This window comes from Equus przewalskii, chromosome 6 (genome assembly GCF_037783145.1).
Source record: "Equus przewalskii isolate Varuska chromosome 6, EquPr2, whole genome shotgun sequence".
Taxonomy (NCBI): domain Eukaryota; kingdom Metazoa; phylum Chordata; class Mammalia; order Perissodactyla; family Equidae; genus Equus; species Equus przewalskii.
The window spans coordinates 54,263,374-54,274,488 of record NC_091836.1 but is presented as its reverse complement, the minus strand read 5'-3'; positions in this window follow the sequence as shown (position 1 = coordinate 54,274,488).

The following is an 11,115-nucleotide window of genomic DNA, read 5'->3' as shown; positions in this document are numbered from 1 at the left end:
GGGCCAGGACCTGCTGTGAAAACAACCTTGTCTGAGCACCAGTCCCAGAAAGGCCCCTCCTCGAGCCCACGGGCTCCACTAGAGTGGGCCCTGCCTGTGCTAGCGGCAAAAATCTACCTGTTCCACCCTGACCAGGATCCTGGAGCCCTGGAGCCACTCCCCGCAGAATAGCCCCTGGCTGGGCATTCAGCTTCTCCTTAGTTGAAATCCTTACTTTGCTGGAAGAGTTTGGTATGCTATGATCCTCTGGTTATTTGTCCATCCCCGCAGTGGTATACAGGTAAACGCTTAACAACCCAATAAAAAAGGAGGAGCATTGGGGCTGGCCCGGTGGCGCAGTGGTTAAGTTCGCACGTTCCACTTCTCGGTGGCACAAGGTTCACTGGTTCGGATCCTGGGTGCGGACATGGCACCGCTTGGCAAGCCATGCTGTGGTAGGCATCCCACGTATAAAGTAGAGGAAGACGGGCATGGATATTAGCTCAGGGCCAGTCTTCCTCAGCAAAAAGAGGAGGATTGGCAGTAGTTAGCTCAGGGCTAATCTTGCTCAAAAAAAAAAAAAAGAGTGCTTAGCCAATTTCCGTGGTATAAATATTCTTATCATGGCTGATTTCAAGCTACTGAGGTAATGTGAAGCAGCTCACAAAATTCCTGACTCTTAAGAGTCGGCTCTTGCTAGCCACTATGAGCCATCTCCAGCACACCACTGTCTCCCCATGTGACTGTAAGGGCAGAGACATGTCTTCACCTGTCTTTGTTTCCCACTTCCCAGTAAATACTCGCCCCCATTAAATGTTTTTGATTGAAAACATCGATCAATGATGTCTCCAGCCAAATCCCCTTGACCTCGTAAATCCGTCCTCATTTTGGTGCATTTAGTAATGGCAGTGAGAAGGATTTCAAGAGATAGAGAGACAAGTGTTGAAAATGCTGGAAGTCTCCTACCTTTCAACCCAACAGCACAGTGATGTGTTCATGAACTGAGTACCAAGAAAATACTCACGTCCATGTCTTTCACGTGACCACCCTTAGCAGCAAGAGAATTCGTTTAAATCTCCATCCACACCTGAAAAATGGTAGAGCATCCCAGAGATGTCAATTAAGTAGTAGCATTAAGAAGTCTGTTGGGTAAAGGGGAAAAAGAAAGACTTTTTATGCCTATCTTCGTTCTCTGCTGGCTCTTTGAGATAAAAGGGCTAGTTGCTAGCTTAGAAATAGGTCTCTATGGAAAGATCACTTTCTTTTTCTGTGCCTGGATCAGGGGTTCCCAGGACCACTCCCAGCTTCAATGATTCCCTAGGAGGACTCAGGAATCAGCATATAGTTGTGCTCATGGCTATGAAATATTGATAAGCAGGGAAGCTCATTAGATATTCAATGCCCAGCATTTTATTGGAGGCTGTTCCCGTCAGCAGCCTCTGCCTGGGATGTACCAAAATTTCAGAGTCCCAGGAGGAATGCAGGTGTTTAGCATAAATAACACTGAAAGGGTAGGAACCCTCCTAAGATTCAAGTTCCCAGACACCAGCCAAGGGCCAACCCTGTAAGCAGGCCTTTCAGAGGATAGCATCCTAGTCCCTGCACAATCCTTCTGAAATTTCTACTAAATGGACTCTCCCTCGTTTGCCCAAACTCTCAGCCATTAACAATTTCCGTTTTCCGGGAGGCACTCCATGTGGCCTGCAAGGTACCACTCCTCAAATCTTTACATGCCCTTCTGTGGAAGCAAAGGATTCAACCAACACAGTTCTGCCAAAGCATCCTGGGTAAATGCAAGCTGGGCAATAGAACAATGCCATTCAGTAGTGACTGGAGCAAAAAGTATCACCTCCAGACACTAGTTTTGGACAACTGCTAGTTTTGGTGCACAACAGAGCCATTTTCCAACCTAGATATTCATCTTGAAGCATTTTGGCCCAGTTTCTCAAAATTCTTCCGTTTTTGTCTGTATTCTTTTGCTTTTTAAATTCTAATTAATTTTCAGCCACTTATGCCTGTTCTATACTGTTTTTAATAAAGAAGAATTGGAACAACCCAAATATCTAACAATAAACGATAATTTGAAACAAACAGGCACGAAAATTAAAACAGCCTAACAAGCCAAGCAGGAACAAGTGGCTTAAAAATAGAAAATTCAAAAACTTTTTTTAAAAGTGTTCCTTTAATTTCTTGTCCTTCTGTTCATTCCTTCCTTCTTTTCTTCCTTCCGTCCTTCCCTCCTTCCTTCCTTCTTCTGATTTCCAAAGCAGTGCAAGCTCATGATAAAAATGAGAAAATGAAGACAGGCAAAAGAAGGTCATAAAGAACCCCTATCTCCAGAAACGATCGCTCAAATTATAGCAGAATATATTCTTTCAGGTCATTTTCTATGTAGATATATATTAACATATGTTTATTTTTAAAAAGGAACATCTTTATGAATATACTTTTTGGGTTTTTTTAGAATATTACTCCAAGTAATAGATGACTACTTTCTCATAAAGGGACAGAAACAGTACAAAGGCATCCACGCCAAGCATGAAAGGTCCCCTTCACTTTACAACTGACATTCCAACACCACCTCCAACTCCAAAATAACCAGACTCACTGCTTTAAAAATGGAAAGGGAGGGGCCGACCCAGTGGCACAGCAGTTAGGTGCACACATTCTGCTTCAGGGGCCTGGGGTTCGCCGGTTCGGATCCTGGGTGCAGACATGGCACCGCTTGGCAAAAGCCATGCTGTGGTAGGCGTCCCACGTATAAAATAGAGGAAGATGGGCACAGTTGTTAGCTCAGGGCCAGTCTTCCTCAGCAAAAAGAGGAGGATTGGCAGCAGTTAGCTCAGGGCTAGTCTTCCTCAAAAAAAAAAAAAAAGCGTAGAGGGCATTTTTAAAGTAAAAAAATATAAATTTTATATTCAAACTATTTTCTGTTAAGTGCTTTTTTGTGGTCTTCCCTGATAATTTTCTTTTCACATGTTTTCTTCTCTACCAGACCCTCATTGGCCCCCGGGAATTCCAGAAAATCAGTTCTCCCATGTAGCTTTCTCGGGCTTCATGAACTCCTGCTGCTTTTGCCACATGTGTCCTTTCATTTGGAGTCAGTTGCACGGAATTGCCACTAAGTTTACAGAGCCTGCAATCAGCTAGAGCCAGAGCAGCACAGACTCTGACTCCAGTGCTGAGCTGGGACAGACTCTGGAGCAGAGACTATTTTTACTGGTTTTCAGTTCATTCATTGGTGAGTATTTTCTTAGTGTGAATATTTTTGCTTCTCCACTCAACCTCCCAACTGGAGGTGTTCAGATAATGAAGATTCCCTGTATATGTACAAATACATAAATGTAGATGGGAGGGAGTTACATAACAGGATCCTATTTTATATATTGTCCTGAAACTTGCTGTATTTGCTTAACAATTTTTCCTAAACATCTCTGCAGGTCAGTGCTATATTCTTCTTCATGGCTGCCTTCTTTGTCATGTCATGGTCATTCTGTAATTTATTTAATCATGCCCTTACTGATGGACTGTTTTAATATTTTGATATTAATGACAATGCTCCCATGAACATCCTTGTGCAGATGTGCATGTGTGTTAGGATTTCTGAAGGATACATTTCTAGAAGGAAAATTTTTAGGTCAAAGAGTATGTCCATTTTTAAGTCCGAGCATTTCTCCCATTTTAATTGCCTTCAAAATGGTTTCACCAAGTAATAATTCGACTAATAGTTACACAGAGTATGTAGCAACTCATATAACTCACTCTACCAAATGCATGAAACTGGCCCTGTGTTCCAGAAGCCATACAGCCGCTCTAGATTCTCAGGAAAACCAAAGTTGGAGACTGCTGTAGCAACTTGCTGTCACTGTGAGAACTGACCCTTCACTTCTGTAAAGATTGCCAGCTGTGCTACTCTTCTTTGCCTGTCCAGGGCAGAGCTCAGAGAGGGCCAGACGGCTGGCTGGCAGAACTACCAAGAACTCATTCTCTCTGAAACACTAAATTCTCCGCTCTCAGGCCACACATTTGGACAGGAGGGTGCAGGCAAAATAGATTTTACCAAGAAAAGCATAAGCAGGGCCAACGCCGGTGGCCTAGCAGTTAGGTTCAGCTCACTCTGCTTTGGCAACCCAAGTTCAGTTCCCAGGCACAGACCTACACCACTCATCCATCTGTCAGTGGCCATGCTGTGGCAGCAGCTTGCACACAAAATGAGAAAGATTGGCAGTGGACGTTAGCTCAGGGCAATTCTTTCTCAGCACAAAAAAAAAAAGGAAAGAAAAAAGTGAGACAAAATATGATTTTTTTAAAACAAGAAAAACATATGCTATCTACATATCTTTTTTTTTTCTTTTGTGAGGAAGGTTGGTCCTGAGTTAACATCTGTTGCCATTCTTCCTCTTTTTGCTTGAGGAAGATTGTCACTGAGCTAACATCTGTGGCATCTTCCTCCATTTTGTACGTGGGACGCCACCACAGCATGGTGTGATGAGTGGTGCATAGGTCCACACCCAGGCTCTAGGCCTGCGAACCCCAGGCCGCCAAAGCAAAGCAGGTAAACTTAACCACTACACCACCTAGCCAGTCCCTAAGTCTATAGATCGTGAGTGCTGAGGTTCTCACAACATCAGGCCATGTCTGAATGATCATTATTCACAAGCTTTAACTTTGAGAATGTTTAACTCTGTGATGTAGAAAATCACAAAGCAATCTTTAAACTATGAATTTCCCTGTGAGCTTTCATCAGTTGAAAACAAAAAAGAACATTAAGAAGAAGCACAAATGTATTGCTTTAGAAGCTGTAGAGTTAGGGTCTACCACCTTGCTCATCAAATTGTGGTCCACAGAGTAGCTGGATCAACCTCACTAGGGAGCTTGCTAGAAATACAGACTCCCAGAACCACTGAATCAGAATCTGTGTGTTAACAAGTTCTCCAGGAAATTTATGTGCATATTAATGTCTGGGAAGCACCACTGGAGTTTTGACTTGGACTCTGATATATACCAGCTGTGTGAACTTGGGTGAGTTACTTAATTACTGCCCTTCAGTTGTTTCATCTATAAGACAGGTTGGTTACAAGGAGACAATGATGCAAGGCGTGCAAAGAGCTTAGTACAGTGTCTGACAAAATGAACACTCAAATGGTAGCCACGTGTCATTTTTTCTAATTTTCACCCAGATCCCACTGTGTAGAAGGGGCTTTAATCATTTCCAGGGGGCTCATCTAGTCTGGCTGCTGGAGAAACAGTTCAGTTCATCATGATTAAAGTTATTAAGAAAAAAGAAAAATTCTTTGAGTTAAAGCTCAGGTGTTCTCTGGAGTCATGCTGTCTGAGAAAACTCTTTGGAGCATTATCCAGCATCTTATTTAAATAAATGTGTTTTGCACAGATAGGAGGTATGGGGCTTTGATGCGGGTACATATCCGTCTTGAGGCTCATCATCTCTCTCACCCAGTCATTTTCTAATGAAGCCGAATCCCTGATCAATTTCAGGAGCTACTTCTTCAGGCAGAGATTTAAAGGCTGTATCATTTCTGTGACCCAGAAAGAAATGGCATTTAACTAGGTCACAAAGGAATTCAGTGACAGGTGACGAGATCTGGGTGTATGGAAAGGCTAACGGCCTGGATGCTTGTTCTAAATGGCAGGAAATTGACTCTGAGAGGAATGAGATTAAAATGACCAAAAGGGCAGCAACTTCAGGGACAAAACTGAAATGCAGTGATAAGATTTACTGTGCAAATAATTCACCTGGCACAGAAAAAGACTTAGGATGGGCTCTGAGCACAAAGGAACTTTTTCATGTCTCAGAATATAATTAATTAAGAATTCAGGATACAAGGTAATTAGAGAAACCATAACCTGGAGGCATGCTGCTGAATTATTCTGATCATTTTTAACAATGAGGAAATTTAATTTTCCCGTCATGTGGCATAGATTTTTAAATTTGGATAATGTGCAGAGCAATGTTCATACAGTGCAGTCCGTAAATTAAATTATTTCTTTTGATTTTGATTTTCCAGCAAAAATCAGGATCAAATGATTGAATCTAAATCATGCAAATGATTGTCAGAGCTGAAAAATGTGCAAATTGCAATTGAATCTTATGTCTTCCTTCACACTAAGCTGCCACTATGGCTCCCTGTGTAATTGCATGTGTGTGTCTGTGTGTAAATCTATTTCATTATTTGATGTTATGTACTGGGGCAAAGGGGATGAATAAATTATCCCTGTGTATAATAGAGGTGATGTCAACTTACCAATGAATTACATTCTCCTTCCCTGACAGGAAGAAGCTGACACTTTTTAGTCTCCAATTAGTACTCACAGAGTTAAAAGTTAAGAACAAAATTCACTTTTTGATGAACCCAGCATTCATAGATGATATCCTGCAATCTACTGTGCTCGAATTACCTGTTTTTCACATTATTTCAGCACTGCTTATTTAAATATTTCCAGTGTACTTGTGATGCTTCTTATGAATGCAGCAGTTATCCAGTGTGCATTTTCAAGACTGTTACAATGATTTTCCAGTATCTGTTGCCTCATTTTGTACCTATAGAATCCCTACTTTAATTATACTATCAAGATTTCCGCTGGCCCCACCAAAGAGCATAGCTATGGTTCCGGAGAGACCTGGGTTTCACTGCCTTTATTGTGAGTTGAATTGTGTCCCCTGAAAAGACATGTTGAAGTCCTACCCCTCAGTGCCTTTGAATGTGATCTTATTTGGAAATAGGGCCATTGCAGACGTAAGCAAGTTAAAATGAGGCCACATTGGATTTAGGTGGCCCCTAATCCAGTATGACTGTTGTCCTTATAAGAAGAGGAGAAGAGACACAGACACACACTTGAGGGAGAATGCCATGTGAAGATGGAGACAGAGATTGAAGCGATGTGTCTACAAGTCAAGGAATACCAAGGATTGTCATCAACCACCAGAAACTAGGAGACAGGCTCAGAATAGATTCTCCCTCAGAAGCTCCAGAAAGAACCAAGCTTGCTGACACCTGGATTTCAAAATCTGGTGTTAACAAACCATGTCTACCTTACCAAATTGAGGTGGTGGTTAAATGAGATGCTGCTTTTAGGCGCAAACACTATAGGTGCTTGGCTCATGCTAAGATTCTGGTTTCTAGTTCAAGGAGACCCAAAGGTAAGAAACAAGCCCAGGGAGATAACCAACCATGTCTTAGTCCATTCTTCCATTTTGATTGACACTTTTTGATTGACACTTTTTGATTGACAGGCAACGGCAGCAATACTAAATAAGCTTTTGTTGTGGGGGAGGAGAACTTGTCACCTGTCTACCACCCTAACAATTTCTGTTTTTATCTTCTATTATCACTTTACAGTCTTTCATTCATTTGCATAATTTTTCATAGTTGTAATCACAGTAAAGACATCATTTCATGTTCTACTTTTTTCACTCTGTATATTTAAACACTTTTCTTCTACAAAGTCATCATAATTAAGTTTTAATGATTTGCCTTCTTTACATTTGAGGGCTGTGGATGACTTCATGGGACGTGGTGCTTCCCAGCTGGGAGAGCTGAGGGGAGGGGAGATGAGAAGAATTCCTAACCTACTGAGGCTGGCATCAGAAAGAAGGAGGACCCCTTTCCTCTGGACATCCCTGGATCGTGGGCCTGTCCACTGCTGAAGGTGCGTCTTATGTTCAAGAATGTGACCCCTTGGTGATGTGGATGCTGCCAAGGGGCCTTGAGAGACCTTGAGCCCAGGGCCCAGCACCCTGCTGGTCACAAGGAATGGGTGCTTCCTAAACTCCATATGTTGTTCTCCAGAGGCAATCTCTACAAGGTCCTGTGAGAACTTTCTTGAAGCTGCTTCTGCAGGGCAAGCACACTTTTAATGTTGCTGAAGACGATGGAGCTCTCAAACACCCCCCAAGTCACCTGTTGGTGTGCCCGCTGTTCACCTGTTTAGCCTCAGGGGCTGCCTGGAAGAGCCACCCCCCCCTCCCCCCAGGGAGTGTCACTAGACCACTAAACTGCGTGCTCCTTGTGCTGGTCAGCATTATCCAGAGAAACAGAACCAACAAGGTGTGTATAGAGAGAGAGAAAAATTTATTTTAAGGAATTGGCTCAAGTGATTGTGGAGGTTTGGCAGGTCCAAAATCTGATGGAGTAGGCCGGCATTCTAGAGACTCAGAGAAGAGTTATAGTTCAAGCCCAAAGGCAGTCTGCTAGCAGAATTCCTTCTTTCTCTGGAGAGATTAAGTTTTGTTCTGTTAAGCCCTTCAACTGATTAGATGGAACACAAACATACCCATATTGTGGAGGAAAATCTGCTTTACTCGAAGTTTGCTGATTTCATTATAAGTAACATTTGACCAAATATCTAGGCGCCATAGCCCAGCCAAGATGACACCTAAAGTTAACCATCACACTCCTCCAGGGCAGGAAGCCATGCCCTCCTAGCCATCTCTGAATGTCCAGTGCCCAGGGCTGGGAAGATGATCCACATTCTTCATATATTTTTATTTTAACTATAAAAGTAACCTATACACATTTTAAATAAGAGGAAAAGTAAATAAGAAAGCTAAAAACTTTCCTATCCCCAACTTACTCTCCAGAGGCACCCACATTAATAATTTGCTGCATATCCTTCCAGCCTTTTTTCTATGTATATGTGAAATTTGTTTACAAATATGCTATCCAACTGTGTACACTAACACTTGGCCTTTTCACTTCACGGGAGCCCCTGGACATCTTCCCATAACCAGCACATTCTTTTATCAGCTGCATGATATCCTACTGTATGCATGCACCCTCATTTGTTTTATAGTCCCCTTATAGATGGATATTTTGCATTGTTTCTAGTTTGGGACTGTCACAAGCAACACTGCAATGTGTATCACTGAACATGTCTTAGCAATCCTGTGCAAGTATACTGTGCAGTAAAGATCTGAGACATTATTAGATCAAAGGATATACTCATTTTAAGTGTTGCTAGATATTGTCAAATTAATAGGTGCTTAAGAAGTGTTTGTTAGGGGTCTGCCCCATGTCCAAGTGGTTAAGTTCACACACTCCACTTCGGTGGCCCGGGGTTTTGCCGGTTTGGATCCTGAGTGCGGACAGGGCACCATTCATCAGGCCATATTGAGGCAGCGTCCCACATGCCACAACTAGAAGGACACACAACTAAAATATACAAATATGTATTGGGGGCATATGGGGAGAAAAAGCAAAAAAAAAAAGAAAGAAGCATTTGTTAAATTGATTTGAAAAGACACAGTTCTACAGCAAAGATAGCAGAGAAGGAAAGGAGAGAGAAATGGAAGGGGAAGGAAAGAAGAGAGATTAGGAAAGAGGTGGAGAATGTTTTGATACCAATTCACATTTGGCTCTGCCAGTCCTGTAGACAGTATATTGCATCCATGAGGGTTGTGCGAAATGATTCCCGTGAGGTAAGCTCCAAGAAGACGGGACTCTGTTCTGTCATTGTGCCACCCAAGCTCTCAGAACAGAGCCTGATAAAAAGAAGATGCTGGATACATAAATATTTGTTGAATAAATGATACAAAGAAAACCAAGACCCACTGAGGCTGAGTTAATTAAGAAAAGATGTGGAAAGTATATTGCCTATTATATGCAATCAGTACATAGTAGCTGCCTTTAGAAAGAGCTACTAAATTACACTGTCAGTAAGTATTGAAACAGTGGGTAAACCCCAGCTTGCTGCTTGCAAAGCAAGTGACTTCCCACTGCCCCATATGGGGTGTCCTTGGCTGAGGAACATCATCTAGAAAGAGTGGGATTCAGCTTTTATGCTTGGATAGAAATTCACGCAGAGACAGGGTCGAATGACTGGGAACAGCACATTTTGGAGTAAGCAAGGCAAGGGTCCTGAAAGACTTAAGCATCCTTAGGCTCCTTCATTCACTCAGGCTCCGGTTGCTGGCTATATAGAGGGAAGGAATACAAATGTTTTCTTCTGGAGAATTTTCCCTCGCAATGTACAGACCAGTTTTCATCGTGGCATTAACAGAAAGTGGCACAAACGCTGTGTAAGTTCTGCCACACACCCTGTAGCTGTGGCAATTACACCATTTTGGATAATTGTCTTGTAATTACTGCTGTGATTTAAAATCTAATGTTATCCTCCAATTGTTCTGATGTCTTTTCGTGAATAATGCAGTCGTCCCTGGAGCCCTCTGCCAGTTTCTCATTTAGATTGGCCCTGTGTTTGAGTTATGCACCATTGTCTTGCACACCATTGTCTCACGAAACTAATGCCGCTGAGACAATACAGGGAATAATTAGGACTTGACTAATTATGGGAAATGGGAATGTGAGGGAGTAAGGTATGAAGTTTTTCTCTGGAAATATTTCCAACTCCCAGGTGGCCTATAGGTCAACAGGAGGACGGCAGACTTCTCCTTGAGGGTCTTAGTCTACCACTGTCTGTGAGAGCCGACGTGATTGTCTCATGTGGTGGGATTTTTCTTTTCAGTACAGAAGGAAAACAGATTTTTCTATAGAGTGACTTGTCTTGGTTGTATTATGTTGTCATCATCGAATGCAAACAGCTCTGTAAACATGAGCTGGTAGGTCTCCCTACAAGGCCAAAATACCAATTGTTTATATGAATGGGCAATGACAGCTTGGATTTCTGTTTCTGGAATCTGGCACTTGGTTTAATACAAGAAGAAATCAGGGGCTAGCCCCGTGGCCAAGTGGTTAAGTTCACACGTTCTGCTTTGGCAGCCCAGGGTCTTGCCTGTTCGAATTTGGGCGCGGACACGGCACCACTCATCAAGCTATGAGTGGTGTCCCACATGCCACAATTAGAAGGACCCACAACTAAAAATACACAACTATTGACCGGGGGGCTTTGGGAGAAAAATAAAATCTTAAAAAAAAAAAAGAAGAAACCAATTCTATTCAGACAAATAACAATAGAGTCATTTTAGAATTTCAGTTTAGCTTCTAACCCAGGAAGGGGCTATCAGTCTGGTGGAGTCTTGCTCTTTTGTTTCCGTGCCAGTGACATGGATGCCTTCATTACTAGGCCCTCTCAGGCCTAAAGAAAGTGGGTGAGGGGACCCTGACCACTTAGCAGCGAATGGAAGTATCAGGTCAGGTCTAGTCACAGTGTTCTTTTTGA